General features: G+C 36.9%; 1 long non-coding RNA gene across 1 annotated transcript; it reads right to left on the bottom strand.

The window, feature by feature from the left end:
- Window positions 1–11,610: 11,610 nt before the first annotated feature.
- LOC136266514 (uncharacterized) lies at window positions 11,611–13,800 on the bottom strand. The gene is made up of 3 exons (XR_010706144.1): window positions 13,712–13,800; window positions 12,366–12,437; window positions 11,611–11,851 (listed from the first exon to the last, which is right to left on the bottom strand). It is a non-coding gene; the product is annotated as an uncharacterized lncRNA (long non-coding RNA).
- Window positions 13,801–18,926: the final 5,126 nt, after the last annotated feature.

Here is an 18,926-nt window from a genome sequence, read left to right as displayed (position 1 = left end):
TGAAATTCGGCCAAAATGACGCGACTTTTGCAAACAAATACCAGAATGGTTGATACATCAGTGAGACAGTCTCCAACAGCAATGATACGAAGCTTATAAATACCTAACAATATGGCTATCTCGCCCAGTAAACGCATAGAGCAATCCAATGCATGAAACAGGCACTCACGTGATCGAAATTCAAATCGCGGGAATACCCATGAAACCACTTTCATTTCTGAATAGGAACCATGCAGTATGCTCCTTTTGTAAATATTTGTGTTAATTGTTCACTCAGGCGTGGTCTGGGCCAGTGAAGGTGTGTTTTATGCTGTGATGGCATCATAGGAAGAGTCTCAGACTACTGGGCTAATCGAGATGTTGAACCTAATGCACACAAACTGATTGTCACTTGATTCCAAGTGATTTTAATGTCATCGGAATAGATTATGGTTGTATTTTCCGAGATTTGAATGTCGATCACGTGAGTGCTTATTTCATGCATTGGATTGCTCTATGCGTTTACTGGGCGAGATAGCCGTATTGTTAGGTGTTTATAAGCTTCGTATCCTTGCTGTTGGAGACTGTCTCGCTGATTTATCAACCATTCTGGTATTTGTTTGCAAAAGTCGCGTCATTTTGGCCGAATTTCAGCATATAGATGGCTCAGCCAGATGGCTAACAAGCTTCAATTATAACCATACTCCGCATGCAGGTACTTTACCTAGTACTGGTCATTTCTGACCCACGGCGCAGTTGCTGCTCTGCTTGTCCTGTGCTCCAGAGCAAGAAACATTTTGTCTGTCGCCAAAAAGCTGCACAGATCGTGCTGCCACCGGAAACTGACCAATAAAATCAAACCACCAATACTTTGAGTTGATGATAGACTACTTGAACAATGCTGAGAGTGAATATCGTGGCATACGAAGAACTCTACAAACTGCTGCAACAAAAAATCACGTGATTTTAAGACATTTGTATCGTTTTCTACCAGAAGAAAGTGACAAACGTGGCTGCCACGCTGGTGTTATTCAAGTTACACTTAACCTAACACATGAAAATAGTTAGGTAGTTGATTGGAAGATATCGATTTTTCTCGTTGCGGACCCTAACATTGTGCAAAGCATAGGCGGCGGAAAGGGGGGGAGGCTAGGGGGCTGAAACCCCCCTCGGTCTGCTGAGGGGAGCTTAGCTCCCCCTCAGAATGATATCACGCCTAAATTATCCTTGGACTGGGGCTGAAAACCGCCGTAAATATCGAGATACTCTAATAGAGCAGTCACTTCAATAAACCAGTCACAGTCTTAGAGCAGTGTGCAGCGAGCTATAAGGATTTTATGTAGTTTATCAGCTATAAATGCGTAGCTCAGGTGAGGTGGGGAGCTATTGTCAGCTGGTTGTGGCTCTTTTATTTTTTGGTCTCACCTTACCAAACCAGAGACAATGTAGATCATTTCCATAAGTCTGGGTTAGCCCAGCCCCTCCTCATATCATCTACTTCCTCCGCCCCTGGTGCAAAGAGAAGTTGAAAGTTTTAATGATGGATTAAATCTAATGCTAAAAAATTAAAAGTTTACTGCATTCCATGAATTGTCCATAATCATGCGTGCATGCCTTGTATTTACTGAATATTCAATTAAATGAATAATCAAATAGCTTATAATTTATTTGTAAATATTTTTGCTGAAAATTTGTTTGCTAGTTATATCATTTATTGCTGATGAATTGTACCCTGTGTGTGTGTGGAGGGGATGGTTGGTTTTTAAATTGTACTCAGTACTCACAGTGGCCACTGAGCAATAAAAGGCTATTAGCCTGATGACAATCACAAGGTTGGATTTTAATTGTGTACCAAACTGAGGTTGTTACTGGATGCATCAACCTGGAAAGTTTGCAAGCCTCTTAGAGCATTATTTTGGGAATCAGGAGGCATATATAGTTAGCTTTCAGGATTTCCTGGGCGTGCACAAGGTCTGACTGTCCTTATGCAAACTATTTAACAATTGAGAAACACAAACCCATTTCTGTGGACTCTTTATTACAGGCTTGCTTTTAAAAGCTGTTTAAAAATGCATGTATCACTGCAGCTTATTAGCTATTGCTGCATGAATAATATAGAATAAACAATGACGGACTGACTTATAACCTCCAGCCCCAATATCATACTTATTTTTCACTCTTCTGTCTTTTCTACTTCCACACAGTGCTTTAATTAGGCACACTTCATAACAACTCCAGCCAAGGACAGATTTAGAGGGGTTCTTGGCACCCCCCCCCCCCCCACCAATTTTTTTTTCTATGTGCAAGCTACTGAAGCTAGGAAGCTTCTAGAAGTTGCAGTACATGCATCTTATACGTTTGCATGGGCAATGAAAAGGTGGAAAGAGAAAGGTGAATGGCTAATCATAGAATTACTGAGAGGGGTTTCAAATTATACTTTTGGTGTAAGACATAACCTAAAAGCTGCTAAAAATCTAATAGAACAGTCAACTACTCTAATAAAACATCTATCATGAAATTATAATGATTTTCAAAAAGTTACCAGTTAGTCACACACTGGCAACTTCTTGAAAAACACTATCTTCTTGATCGACCTGTGCACTGCTATTTTACCATTGCTCCAAACATCCTGACATATACTAATCACTTTCTGAGAACAGCTGTCAAATTGTGTAATATCATAATAGTGAGTATTTTCACTTTTTCAGTTGTTGCTACAAACTTGCTTGGGTTGAGATGTTTAAGTAAAACAATGAATTTCTTAGCATGCATAAAGTTAACAAGGGTTTAGCATCTGAGAACTGTTTGCTTTTGCATTATCAGTACTAAAGTTTCATGCTACATTCATCTGATGAATCTCCCTATATTTTTAGCATCAATTGAAGGTAATAAAATTTAAGAGTTTGTACTGTCGAACCCCTTGAAGCTCAACTTTATACGTTCAAATGATACTGCAGCATTTATGCTGTCAGTGCGCCCAGGGGGTTGATTGTGGCCAAAACCTAGCTGTATTTCGTAGGATTTTTGGTGACTAGTTTCTGATAAAGTAGATTTTTGGTGAAGACCAAAAAAAATAGAAAATAAATAAAAAAGGTCACTGCCTGCTGAGAATAACTACCCTTGCACTAAATCATTAATATCACTGATAAAGTACATAAAAATCCTTATTAGCTACATAGCTTCCTACACTGCTGAATACTGTGACTGCTTTATTAGAGTGATTGACTGCTCTATTAGAGTATCTCAATCTGAATGTGACCGGTTTCCGGAAACCTCAGAAACCCCCCTGGAGCCACCCCTGTATTTATGTAAGTAACTTTGGACTCCAGTTGTAAAATATGGTGATGGGGCCATAGTTGTAAAAAATCAGATTGAAATAGCAACAGAACAGTCTGTGACCATAATAAAAAGTTGAAGTTATTTTTGTGTAAGTTTTTTAAATCTCTACATGCGACTAAATGACCTCAATTGGCTTTAACAATGCACTATTATGTATTGCCTTATAATCCAATAACAATTATTTTAAAAGTATAGATCTGTTTTTTGTTTACAACTGAACTCATCCATCTTGTACCCACAATCTTTCAGTATTTGGTTAAAAATAGCTTCCAGATTCAATCTTGTGATAACTATATTCCAAAAATTTCCTGAGGGAGCATCACCCCCAGATCCCCCTAGCCATAAAATTCTACATTTATGTACTTTACACACTGGCAAGTCTATACTTTTTTTCTCAAGCCCTCTCTTCATTGTTACTGCATTTTGGACATTATAATTTGAGCCAGCACACTAGCTATACCTTAAGCCAAGCAATACACTAAATTAAATTAGTGATCATATAATTTATTATATTGATGAATTTAGCATATACAAAATTTAGTAATTTGTGAAATCATGTAATCAATTAGCAAAAAACCAAAGCTCTAAAATTGCTAAATTTAATGTACCGCTAAATTAGGGTATTTCAAATACAAAATTAATGACAAGTATTGATCATGTATAGCTGATATTCATGCCTTTCCCTTCCTGTTCTTTAAGATGTAAAGAATAAAGTTTTAGTTACTGGCTGTACCCTTTATATGACAGCTGTACCCTTTATATGACAGCTAGTATTGCAACTGTTTGGGAATAATGGTGTCATTTCATCATTATTACACTTAGATGACTCATAATGCTTTACAAACGTTGTGAGTAACTTAAACAAAGTGGCATCATTTTTAGTCAAAAATATTACCAAATTTAATACTGAATATGGTAAATTTGCAAATTTTTTCTGTGGGAGTATGTCCCCAGACCCCCCTAGATAGGGCATGCTAAGTGTGCTACACAAATTACATTACTGTAGCTAGTTGTATCAACCAGTTGTTGCTTTTTTTTAGCAAACCAGCCATTATAAAATACCTCTGTTAGCACCCCCCTCCCCCTTCTGAAATCCAAGATCCGTTCCTGCCAGCCCCAGTATCAACTTCTGTCTTCTCTACTTTGCAAACACTGAACACTTTAGGAATACTTCATAACCAACATTGAGAAAGCAGTGATCCTCCTTAGTTCCGCCTCCAGTAGTATGGGCACCACAACCAGCTCCTCTCATCTCTATCTATGATTGTACTGTGGTAGGAATTGGTATTTGTCTGTCTTTCATCAGTATACCATTAGATGCATCCAGCACTGTTGTCCACTGAACAGTTTCACCGATTGCAAATTGCAGCACATGTTTGACTCTCAATCCACCGCTCAAATCTTATTATCACATGATACTGGGCATTACATAAAAGTTTACGGAAGAATCTTGGGAAATATACGTGATTTTTGATACTGATGTTACTTTTATAGTAACTGTTAGAAAGCATAAGAAGTTATGCTGACACTGCATTTTAATTACCAACATTGCATATTTGTGACCGAATAAAACAATGCTTCTAAATAAAGTAACTATAATAATATTACATACTTTGTGTCCACAGCCTTAAGCTTTCATGTGTAAGTACCACCTTATCACATGACATGATTGCATTGTATGACAATGTGTAAATCTTGGCTATAATTGTATTCAAGAGAAAGTAAGCTTCATTCATTAATTCAAGGTGGGTTTTGTTACTTCCTAGTAGCTAGACATTACTCTGTGTATTAGTAACAAGATTAGTAACTTTGTTACTTGTAGTAATAAAATTACGAGTTGTTACAGTAACTTCATTACTTATAGGCAACATGTTACATTTGTAAGTAAAGTAACTTGAGTTATATTACTAGCTTTTATAGCATATTTCGTTATATTACTTAGTTATATACCACAAAAGTAATAATATTATGTTACATAAGTAATGCATTACCCCCCAACACTGACCATATTAATGGAGAGAATAAACATTTGCTGTAATTTATACACAGGAACAAACAGACGTACATATGCAACATACAATCCAACCAAGTGAAGTACTTGCACATAATTAATATAATATGACAACTTAGGTGAATTGTCATTATTAAACCTACCATCATAGCCATTTCTTGGCCAACACCTTTGAACATTAGCTTTACTAAGGGGCTACACCTTTTACAGCTTGGCTGTTTTGGTATAGATTGTTTAATATCTTGTGCAGAAGTATACTAATCCTTAACAAAAAGGAATGATTTTTAAAGTATTTTATCTGCTAAGTTGCATGAAAGTGCATATACCTAGTCTGTATGTCCTTGCCCCAGCTTATTCAGCACCTTATATGTACTTTCTCACCATAGTTGTTAGAGGTGCATAGCCATGCATAATTTTGTGTAAAAATAATATTATGACTCCAAAGTACAAAGTATACACTTCATGTATCTGCCAACCACATGCAGGAAGTAATATTTTGGGCACATACATTATGTTAAAAATAAAATAACTAGTGGTTAACTGAACTGCTTTGTGTTGCTATGTGAACTGTACACATACATGGGTTTGGCCAATGCCTGTAGCATGACTGGCTACTGGGGGCATGTTAAGATAATTATATATAATGCATAAACCATGGCCACAAGGTGAATTGCACTTATATACACCCTGACTCTAACATCAGAGGAAGTTTACTGTTGACAACCAAGAGGCAAAGCCAATGAGTTTATTAAAAGTAAATTTCTCGACATATGCATTTTGTTTTTGGCTTTGCTGATTTTCGTTTGATGAATTTAGTAAACAACCACCAGCGAGACCTTAGGTTACTAACTATTTAATATCCCTGCTACAGGTTTCCATTGGATTTAGTAATTTCAGACATCAAAAGAAATATTACGTTAAATTTTCTAAGTTCAGTTAGGGATCATATAAATCATGCATGCAGATTCCCAGGAATAAAAGTTAAACCCCAGTAGAAGGTTAAATTCCAGCTAACATTGTTTATGAATAGAAACATAGAAGCTAGTTAAACCACACCTGCACTCATCACCTCAACCTCAGCTTCATCTTGGCCTCAGGTTAATTGATAACAATGATATCCTACTCATGGTGCATTTAGCTGTATCATATTCAAAGGGTACTTTTTGTGTTTAATGTTACCCACGTAAAGTTCTCTGAACAATAATCAAAATCCAGAAACACACTTTTTATTTGAATGTTAATCTTGGACTGTTCAGCCCAACTTTTATGTTGTTAATTGGGGTCCAACAGTTTTATGATTCTGAATTATTATGAAGATGTTTATGTAAACATTACATTATTAAACAGAGTAAAAGAAGCCTGTCTTCTTCAAATTAGAAGGAGACATACTGTATAAATACAAGGATTAGGAAAATTATATGTAAATTAAGCTAGCTTGTGAAAGGTTGTTCTAGAAGCAAAAGTAAAAGAATGTACTAAATTTTATTAAAGAGCTTCCTATTATGTATTACTATATAGCTACTTGGCATACACAAAGTGCAAAGATCCATCGTCTGAGATCTTGACAGCATCAAATGAAATAAATTAACATTAGCCTGACAATTGAACTGTGAATTAAAGTAGCTGAAATGCACATGTCTCCATGTTTTCTGATGCACAAACTTAACTTGCAAAGACATGTTTAGTCCTGCCTGATTGTTCTCATAATATAACATTGCTGTAATCTGAAACATATTCATTTAGAATGAACTTGGTAGAAATGCATGACCTCTACCATTGACTTATATTGGTCTCTATTATTATGTCATGATTTAGGTATAGTCACAAGTAATCCAAGTATATATGCATTCAAAAATGATTGTGCTGCATGTATTTCAATTTCATGTAGCTATATACAACTGTACACCACTTTCACACCTTACTTCAAAGGAGGCAGAAGGTGCATAAACGTCATATAGCACTGCTATCAGTGCTCAGGAATGCACTAAAGAGAAACACATACAAAACAATAAAGCAGAGGTACAGTGAAACCACTATAATTTGATGCTAATTAGAAATTGTGTAGGATGTCATCAGTTACATAGAAAAGGTGCTTTGGTACATAGAACAATGTCAGACATATTCTGGATTACAGGTATTAGTGGTTTCACTGTAGCATATCAAAAATATATCCCTCCCAAGAGGGAGTATATTTTTTATATGTACCACTCTGCGGGGGCAGTTCAAAGGCACCGCCAGTGCCATAATTTGTATATTGCACTGCTGCAGACTGCAGCGAGTGCATTATAACTTATAGCGCACTGGTTGCGGTTTTGTAGACCACAACGAGTGCATTATAAGTTATAATGCACCGACCGTAGTGCAATATACAGATATTGCACTGGCTGCGGTTTTATGCAGCATAGCACAAGTGCCGGTGGCGAAGACCACTACGACACCTCACCTAATAGGTGGAAGGACACTTCACAGATCACTCGAATTCTTTTATAGCCTGACATATAAAGGTCGATTGTGGGCCATAACGTCACCAATACGTATAATGTTTACAAGCAGCCAATGGCGATCGAAAAAGCCAACACGGGTGGCCACAACTCTAGTCTACATATATATATATATATAAACGTACTTATACACCTTACTAGTCTGGTGCCATCTTAGCCCAGATTAAACTGTAGTCCACTTCGACAATGACTCAATAAAACAAATATATTCTAAATAATACTAACCTTTACGTTCGATTGTGGTAACCAGTTTTGTCATGCCACCAGATTCGAGTTTAGCCAGTGTGAATAGTAAGAATTAGACTAGTATCGTTTAGTAGTTGGGTTTTGTTTACTTAAAACGTCTATTTAGCTACTTTTTTTTCGCTCGAGGGAATCACTATGGCGATTAGTCTGGCGCTTAGTCTATATGGCGATTGAGTGATCACGCTGGCATGTTGAGCACTACATAATGAGAGGAGAGTCGAACAGCGAATGCAGGTTAGTGATATAACCCATAGCGTACTAGCTTTCAATATCTCAGGTGGCTGCAGTACTGCAGGGGGAACGTCATCGCAACGTCCGGCTTGGTTACCCACAATCGAAGTTAGAAACCTGGCCTTTATAAGTGTTACAGCTGTCTTGTGAGACTCTCCCCACCTATTAGGTGAGTGGTACATAACAGTTATACAACGTGTCGTGCTCTGCCTGTATAAACGCACTTGCCTTCGGGCCTAACGGCCCTCAGGCTCGTGCGTTTATATCAGGCAGAGCACTCGTGGCCGTTGTATAACTATATAAAATATCACCTTGTTGTTGTTCTTATGTCAGTTATATATCCATGATCAAAATTCACACCAAGCTGCAGTTATATACCTACACTCACAGATGAGTCACCCAAGTGGAACATATTAATGACCACATGGATGAATTGATTATGGAGGCTGTGCCTTATATAATGAGGCATTGACTTGCATAAGCTATGTGATTTGGTAGTCATTAACTACTTTATCCGCACAAATTCATATTTCCATGAAATTGCCAATATTATATATATAATGTGACCGGATTTGACAAAACAAGGTTTCCACACATCTAAATTTGTGACTTTAGACTATGCACTATTACTTCAAATTTTGATCTATCATATACTGCATAACGCAGAGAAAGACTTGTGTGAAAAGTTGTAGATCAATAGCATACTGAGTGGTAAGTTATAAGTAGTTAAAATCGAAGAATTGGCTCTGCATGTATGCCAGGTTTTGTCAATATGCAAAACAATAATTATTAAATACCATATTCACTTGGTTAAATACCACAGCATTTATTACCATGGCTCCAAAATTTGATACAGCAACTGTTTAAAATTGATCACCACGCAATGCTCAAAAATGATGTTTAATCCCTTATTTTCAAAATCAATTGTGCACCACTCAAGTGTGGCTACTATTGAAGGTGCAGCATTTAACCAAGGAAATGCAGTTTGCATATCAAAATATGATTTTGACAGGACTAAAGACTCAGTAATCACAGATCACGTTCTTTTGAATTAAGCTGATATTGTATTATACATCATCAACTACAGTGTAATACAATATACATTACAAACTGTGATAGCCATGTATACTAAAGGTTTCCATCTAATAGGAAACTTTATGTGATTTTTAGAGGGGTACTGTGACATATGTACCGTTCAGTTATGGCTTTGTTGTAAAACCTGTTAAATAACTATTATATGCATGCACCCTTGTATCTATAATAGTAATATAGATGCAGCATTAATTATATCCAATTGTGGAACAAAATCAAGACTCACGGTAGTGAGTCGCGCGGCCAGTAAAGCAGAAACGCGCGCCGCAGACAATAAATGACGCGACCACTACGTGAGGATTTTACATGAACGAACGTTGTCAAATTCGGCCTTCCTGTAATCCACCCGTCACTTACGCTATCCCTCTGAAACTCTGGAGTTGAACTCATTGTGTCACTAGTAACTACCACACAGGCAGTGAAGCAAATCCATGCCGATTGTTTCGTGATCGAGGTTGCCGACATCTAAGGGTGGGGAAGTTTCATTTTTTTTTTTTTTAATTTTTTTTTATCGCATGCGGTTAGACGCAACCGCAGGTGTATGCCTTGCGTTCCTTTGTGCATTCCGAACATTGATCGCCCTGTTATCGCTTCAGTATTCACTCAATCACCTCAAGATTCACATCATCGATTTCACCATACATGATTACCCTACAGTAGGCATTCCAGTATCCGAGATTTTTTAAATAAAAAAATTCTCCGTATATTCCCCAATAGAACCCTGGCACAAAATGACAACTCGTGTTTAACTTGGGATTGCTCCGTCATCTGAGCTCCAATGAGGATGAAAATCGCTGTGGGGTTTGTCCACACGCTGATCATCATGAAAATCTTAGTTTTATCGTGTGCGTTACATATAAGTACATTTTGTGTTGTTTTGTAATCTTTTCAAGCCTTGTAATATATGTAGAATACTTTAAAACTTAAAAAAACGTACTGTCGGGTGGAAGGTAGTCACTGGTGCTTACTTTAAAGTGCGTAGTTACTTCACTAGGGTTAGCGATTTTCAGCTCCAGAGCAATTTTCTGATGGCTGAGTCATCAGCTCAAAAGTATGAACCACTTCAAAGTCGGCATAACAATGCCATAATTGAACCACAACTCCACCTTAGGTATTGTTGCATCATTGTGGCACCTCCACTTTAGTTGTTTACCTTTATAAGTTGTTAACTTGATGTTTTTACCAACTTGAGATAGCCACTTGCCTATATGGGTATACACCATTGTATTGAGAAGTGTGCAATAGGTGAAGCATATTTGCTCACCACAAAGTATACAAAGATCGTTGAGATCCAATAAGACCTGAAGTTACTCTCATTACATGTACAAACTTGCAGCTAGAAGCAACTGCAGTTTCAAGATAGTCCAGATTGCTAGATGGCTTCCTGATTCAATTGTGCCATTTTTCCCTTTAAAATGTATGGGGAGCCCTGGAGAAAAAATGTACCTTTTTTTAGTTTTTAAGCACTGTGCATGCCAAAGTAACTAATTCCAACCCAACAAACTATATATTTCTGAGATCGGCAATCAATACTCTATCTATTGAGCATATAAAAAGCCTGTTTTTCCAAAATTTAAAAATCGGGCTGGAATGCCTACCTACAGTCGTGATTTCAGCACCAAACGAAGTTTCAGTCGTCCTCAGTCGACCTAGAGGCCAAATACAAATCCCAGATTGTTTTTTTCCGCAATACTCGCTTGGCATGTAGGGCAATGTGTCTTTAAACTGTTCTGAAAGTTTCGTTCAGATTGAAACATTTGTTTTCGAGAATGGCTAGTTTGAAATTTGAATTTAGTCGCCCCCACGTCATTTGCTCTCTAAGAATTTTACTCGGAATTTAAAGAATGACGCAGAGCACAACTGCGGTCACTGGGTATTGATGAACTGGCGCTCTATGTAGTTAATCAGTACATATAGCCACCAAGAAGTGTGCTGCCATAGATTATAGTCCATAGATATAATCTATGGTGCTGCATACCATCCTTCGTTTTGAAATTAGTCGCCCCCACATAATTTGTCCCTCTAAGGGCGCGGCTTAAAGACTAACACAAGATTACAACTGTGGTTACCAGTTGTTGACACAAGCTGTGAGTAATTAGCACATGTAGCTAACTTAAAAGGAAGTGTGCAAAATCGCCTAATACAATTGTCACCATGCATTATTGCATTTTATAGCACCCCCACACAAAACTACACATGTAATTACAACATATACAGAGGAGACACATGAATACCAAACACTTTTCACAACAATAATGTAAGAATTGTACAATAATGACTGTAATATAACTGCTATGCAAATGTTTTCCAGTGGCCCGCCATGGTAGCAAGTCTCACATGACGGCATGTATATTCATCCAAACACAATGGGAGTAATGAGTAAGTATGATGACAACAAGTTGGTATGACTCCATTTGTAGAATCCAGATGAGTGGGTGTGGCTCCAGTATGTCTAAACAGTTAACAAACATTCCTGTTATAAATACGTGCTAGAGTTGCAATATAATAGTATAGTATTTAAATGCAATAATACATAGTCTCCATTGCATCATTATCAAACGACACTAAGTGGAGGATATTGTTGCATCTCTAGTATGTACACTCTATCAGTACAACCTATCTTAATGGCCACTAGTATAGAAAGACAACCACTCTTGAAAAGCCAATTCCAATTGAGAATTTATACACTGTTACCTGCTGAATGAGTGAAGGTGGCAATAAACAAGTTCCACCGTAATTTATACACGTGATCTGATCCTGTATATTCTGTCAGTGGATGAGATCCACTTGGCCAGGACAAAATGTGACTCAAGTGCCCTGGATGATCCATACTCAACCAACTTATGACCCAGTGGCACAATGGAACTGACTATTTATAGAGAATACAATTATATTTATTTCTAAGATGTGTGGATGTGTGGACACATTACAACACATTACATGTACATACAAGACATGCGATGTACTGTTTTAGCATTTCAAGTCACCACATTATACACGTACCAGTCAACAATGCTTCATAGTGCCCATCAGTAAACCTGAAGAAAAGTTATGAAAAATAAAAATTCACATAAGTACAATGAAACCTCATTAATATGGCAGGCTGTGGGACCAAAAAAGTTGGCCTGAATAACAAGGTGGCCTTATTAATGAGGTCATAAGTAATGCTTAGCTATATTTGGGACCTACTGGAGGTGGCCAATATAATGAGGTGGTCTTATTAAAGAGGTGGCCACTAAGTGAGGTTTCACTGTACATATAGTTCACAATATTGTTAATGGTTAACAATATACACTGAAACCTGCAGGTCACTTCTTGTGGAAGATTGCTCTCTACACAAAATGACACATTCAGAGATTGTATTTAGATGGATGATACAGTAACGCATTGTGACTTCAATACTCGTGATGTGTCACTGCTAGGCAGCAACCATATACACGGCACTGCCACATCGCACACACAATTTTGCTAAAGATTTTACAAATTGATAATTAAGGGGTGTGGCAACTAGCTGTTTCGCTCGCAAGACTGTGTGGCAGCTGGTTCCCTTCTGTACAAGTGGCCACCAAGACAGGTCCACTGTGGATGAAAGCCAGGCATTAGATATTTGGTATTTCATGTGTTGAAGACATTCCAGGGCTTCTGGTAGTCTCAAATCTCACCACAGTTTAACTCAGGCAGTGTTGTGGTCACCACTAAACTACTGGAATGCTGTGTTATGTTCATCTTATGCTTGGCTACTATATTGTAGAACTGAAATGGATACTCTGAAAAATATATCCTATGGATAATGACTTCATCACTTTCTTCATCAGGAGCTTATAAGGACCAATAGTGAAACTTTTTACACTTGGGGCTGACAGTCAACTGCCTATGTCTGAAGCAGTGCTTTTGGTGCTCTAACAGATTGGCTGCCCCCTTGCTGCCAGCACTCACTGTCTCATATGCTGTCATACACTAAATCCATCTCTATAGCCAGTTAGAACAGCATGCTTCTTACCTTTTTTTAAGGCCGCATAATGCAGCCACCTCTTTAAAAGGCAAGGTTAGAAAATTTTGTCCCTGCGGCCTGAATAATGACCAGTTTTCACTGTACTATTAGTGATTAGTGATCATGGGGGATTATTTATTAAGATACTAAGATATACAAACGCTATAACCTCTAAATATAGCAGTAAATTTTTTACCCTGGTCCAATGTCTAATAATCGTGAGAGACTCTACTGTGACAAATACATGTTTATCATGATATGTGCTAATCGCCTTTTTACAATTAAGTTTTACAACACAAATACATGTATAGTTAAACTCACCAATTGCGACTAAATCCCTTCAACACGAAAAGACAAGTAATGAGACAACCTTGGAGACAACAGCCACACAAGCCTATTCTGGTGCGTTTATTTAGGCCACACCAAGTCAAACCTTAGTTTCTGGTCACCCGCCCGCATGGTAAACCTGGAACCCTAGTTTATGAGGACTATTATTAATATTACAGGTGCTTAAGTGCATGTGACCCAGAAAGACACTTATTTTTTACTGTAAAAGATCGAGATACTCTAATAGAGCAGTCAGGGATTCCAATAGAGCAGTCACACTACTCTTAACTCTAATATTAGGTATATATGCCACACTAATAAAATGTTTCTAACTATAGCTAGTTTTGTCCTTGATTATATAGCTGTTCAGATTATAACTGTTACTAATGCTTAGTAATTTCAGTAGCATTAACCACTAGCCCATGCAGATGGGTCATAGCTTTAACTTTATAATTCAAATGTAGTCCTCTAATGATTAGTCTAGTAACTTCAAATTCCTTATCACTGAACACTACAGGGGTATGGAAAGCCAGCAACATTCGGTGGGCTTAAACTTAAACTTTTCCATAACTAAAATTAGATTGGCAAGTAGAAACCCTTATAGTTTAAACATTCCCAGATCATCACTGAAAAACACTAGTCTGGAGCACTCAATGACTCAAAACTTTGACAGTTACTTTTCTCAAGGTTACTGAATAGAAGGCTGGAAACGCATAGCTAGTGGGCTAAGACTTCACATTTGAATGAAGAATTTCTGAATTCTGATGCAAAAATAGAAGTTAAATTTTATTTTGGATCATGATCATTTGAACAACTTAGCTATAAGTCATAGTAATACTTTCCTGACATAGCTAATGAGACATTTATTTCACTTGGAAAGCATAAGTAGCTACATGAGCAAAACATTTCCTATAGTATATTCTAAATAAATAAATAAATATACTTAAATGCTATACATCAGTGTAATGCTATACATCAGTGTATAGCTAGCCATGATCCATCAACAATTTTCCTAGTGCATTTTTTGCCGAAGCACAACTACTTATGTTGTTGGTTAAGTTTGACTAAAAACAAAATCAACATGAATTTGCTAAATTGAGCAAATAGTAATACCATACAGTATATTGTCACAGTAGAGTCTATAGTCCTGAAGTCCTGATCATCCGCCCGCCCGCATCCATTTGTAGGCTTGGGAGTGACCAGAAACTAAGGTATGACTTGGAGTGGCCTTAGTAGTAATATAAATTTTAAAGGCGTTTATTTACAACAGGGCATAATTACGCGCCCCTCTATTGTCTCTGTACATACTTGCCTTTTCTTTACTATTCTCATTTCATTTCACAAGATCTCTTGGCAGGGGCGTAGCTTCTTCACTTGAATTAGTCAATGCTTGAAGTAGATCGAGATACTCTAATAGAACAGTCACATTTCTACAAGTGCCATATTTTTATATTGTAAAGTCTGTAAGTAGCTAGTAATTTAAACTATACAATCCGATGCTAAGCAGAAGTTGTAACTATGCTAAATATTGATTGCTGTGTTACAGCTGTTTTGTGACTGCTCTAATAGAGTATTTTGATCGTTTCAATGCAGTACAAGATGAAAGGCAAAGTGTTGTTAAAGGTTTACTAGTTAAAATGGGTGTTAGTTGACTGCAGTTGCATGCCACTAACAGGGCCGTCCAGAGAAATTAGAGAGCCCAGGGAAAAGAGTTAAAGAGGGGCCCAGGGGCAAGGAAGGGTCTAGATCCTGACTGCTCTATTAGAGTATATCGATCTTTCTTTAAACAGGTATTCAAGTGGCCCCTTTCGGGCTGTGGTAGGGGGCAAAATACCCCAGCTACCCCCAATGTGGGCGGCCCTGGCCACTAAAATTACAGTTATATTTTAATATTCTGTCACTGTAATCTGGGGTTTCTGTCAAAACCATGGAAACTCACCTACTGTTATCAACAGTGCATTGCTTATTCTAACAAAAAGTATTGAAATCCCATCCAAAAACAGCTTATAGCTGTAAAAAAAGTGCGCGTCCAAGTAAAGCAGAGTTAACTGCGACAAAAAGTAATGATATCATAATGCGGCCATGTGCGAGGTGTGCAAGTTGTAAAATTAATATTAGCTAATCAGATAATACAATAAATATTGTTAAAGTGTTAATGAGAACTATGTGATGCTGCTAGTTTTTAATTGTGTGAGCATCTTCATAAATGCCACATAAATTTAATTCTCAATAAAGCAATGTGTATAGATTCTCTGATAGTAATAAATAGTTTGAGTTTGGCCACCTTTCCTTTGTTCGTAGCATTGCTGTATACAGGAAAGGCGGCCAAACTCAAACTATTTATTACTATCAGAGAATCTATACACATTGCTTTATTGAGAATTAAATTTATGTGGCATTTATGAAGATGCTCACACACTTAAAAACTAGCAGCATCACATAGTTCTCATTAACACTTTAACAATAACATTGTATTATCTGATTAGCTAATATTAATTTTACAACTTGCACACCTCGCACATGGCCGCATTATGATATCATTACTTTTTGTCGCAGTTAACTCTGCTTTACTTGGACGCGCACTTTTTTTACAGCTATAAGCTGTTTTTGGATGGGATTTATATTACATGTACGACTACGTATAGTATTTCATTATTTTTACTACATTGGGTCTTATTGTAGCAGTCAATACATCACTATCCCAAATGTGGAATTAGCCCTGATCCTGGAAATAGGCGGTAACATTTAATGAGTATACGGATACCAAGCTCAATTATTTTCCAGCAGAGACAAATGCCTACTCTAGCTGCAGAACTCTTTCTCCTTGACCCATCAGTGCTTTCAGTGATAACATGGCTAACATACTCTTTATCGTTGTCATCAAAAAGCTCTGGCAATATCTCTTCAAATTTTTGCACAACATATTCAGCTTCTTCAGCATTAGACATGCACATTCACTGTGTATGACACATGCATTTCTGTTCTCCTATCTTTGTTGATGTAGTTCCGATGTTTACTAATTCCAATAGCTTCCAAGGCAATTTCTACTTCTGGATCATCTCTAGCTCTCAACTGGTAAACTGGATTTGTCTCATTTCCTATTTTAATAGTGTATGTAGTAAATCCATCCTCTTCTTCTTCAGTTACAGCAATCGGATGACTGTGACTGCTCAGTATCATGAATGCTATGTGCAGCGGCGGAGGAAGTAGTTGATATGAGGGGGGGCTCCGCTGGGCTGACCCAGACTTATTTCTATAGTTTGGTAAGGTGAGACCAAAAAAAAAAAAAAAAAAAAAAAAAGGTCACAACCAACTGACAAGAGTTTTCCACCTCACCAGCTACCATTTCTAGCTGATAAACTACATAAAAATCCTTACATAGCTCGCTACACACTGACTACTTTATTAGAGTGACTGCTCTATTAGAGTATCTCGATCTTTATCACGGTCTTCAAGAAAGATAATTTCGGTGTGATATCATTCTGAGGGGGGGCTAAGCCCCCCCTCAGCAGACCGAAGGGGGCTTTAGCCCCCTAGCCTCCCCCTTTCCGCCGCCTATGGCTATGTGTATACATACAAATAATTATTTTTAAATAACGTAGACACATATTATTATCTTATCTTATGAACGTAAATCTATACACAAGCACATTAGCTGATGTAAGCCAGTAACATACATTAATCTATCTATGACACATTCATGATAATTGTTACATACTGCATCTTAATACTTTAAACATTATAGAGTTGTGGGATGTAAAGATATTAACCACAAATGTTATAATGACCAGTGTACATGTACCAATGTAAATTTAACCATGTCATCTAAACCTTACCATACTAGACTTAACAATACACACTGAAATTATCAAAATATGTTAATTCAACTCCTTAAGTGAACAGTTATGTTGACCTTCTCTAGTTATTTTGACTGGTTTAGTTCAAATGCCTACCCCGGTTACAACCACCTCTAGATGGTCATTTTAATCAAAATTTCAATTTACCCATGGAGGTTGAATAATTATTGATTCATTTGAATTTACTGTGTACCTTTTCCACACATTTTACATGGCAGCAAATAAAATGATATACACTTGACTCCTTATACTGATTAGCTTAAATTGCTCTTATAGTTTCAAAATGCAGCCAGATAATTTAGCTGCACACATGGAAAAATTTTATGTAATGATAAAAAAACTTATAAAGCATCAAAGTTCAAAAAATGGGTAAAATGTTGTGTGTGAAAAGGTACCTTTTTGCAAATCCGTCACATGTTTTAAGCTATCATTCAATATATTATAAGCGTATCGTAGTCATGATCATTATCACATCACTAAAGTTATAATACACCTGTTATAGTGAACCCAATAGCAAGCACTGTAGTCTTCTTCATGATCAACATGAGCATTGGCAGAATGTGTGTATTTGTTCATTCAATCTACTGATAAATCCAATCTATTATTGAATGATATTTAATGAGTAGACTATACTCTATAAACCCTTGTAAGTTGGTGCATGCATTCTTTGGTCTTCTATTTATACTCAGACTAGACCATTTAAACTTTAAAGTAACAAAGTTCAGATCAGTTCACCTCACCAGATTGAGTATATAGTGCTCCTACACTAAGTTTAATGTTAGAAACCAGCCATAAAGATCTTTGTGATTTTAAAACTTGAGGCAAAGCCAAGGATTATGGAGACCATTTTCTAATACATGCAGTTTAACAAAGCAATGAGAAATTTACCTGATTCTATAGAAATAATTCTAATTGTATCAACACTTACTAATGATTCACAATTCCGTACAGAGAACAATGAATACAGATGTATTCGATAAATTTTGTATACTGAGGCATGATGATAATTGTTGAATGGTAAATAGCAATAGATTACTATACAATTATACCAAGAGTACATAATAAAAATACTTTTATATGTACTCTTGATTATACCTTTTATCCTTCTGTGACTTGCGATAATGCACTATGTTTTTTTCCTTAGGAGGTAGCAATTCTTTGAATTGTGACTTCCACCAGGCAGTTCTAAGATTATAAAGTGTTTGACATCTTGGGAACTGCTAGCTATTGACTATAGTAAATTTCTTATTAGAAGTGTAATGCAGAATTCCTCTACACATGTAGATTACAGTACACAGTCTGCACCTAGTCAGGACAAGTGCACAGATATTTTGTCAGGCCATCCATAGGTT

This window comes from Dysidea avara, chromosome 9, assembly GCF_963678975.1.
Source record: "Dysidea avara chromosome 9, odDysAvar1.4, whole genome shotgun sequence".
NCBI lineage: Eukaryota > Metazoa > Porifera > Demospongiae > Dictyoceratida > Dysideidae > Dysidea > Dysidea avara.
The sequence above is the reverse complement of the archived record's forward strand: the minus strand, read 5'-3'. Positions and strand labels throughout refer to the sequence as shown.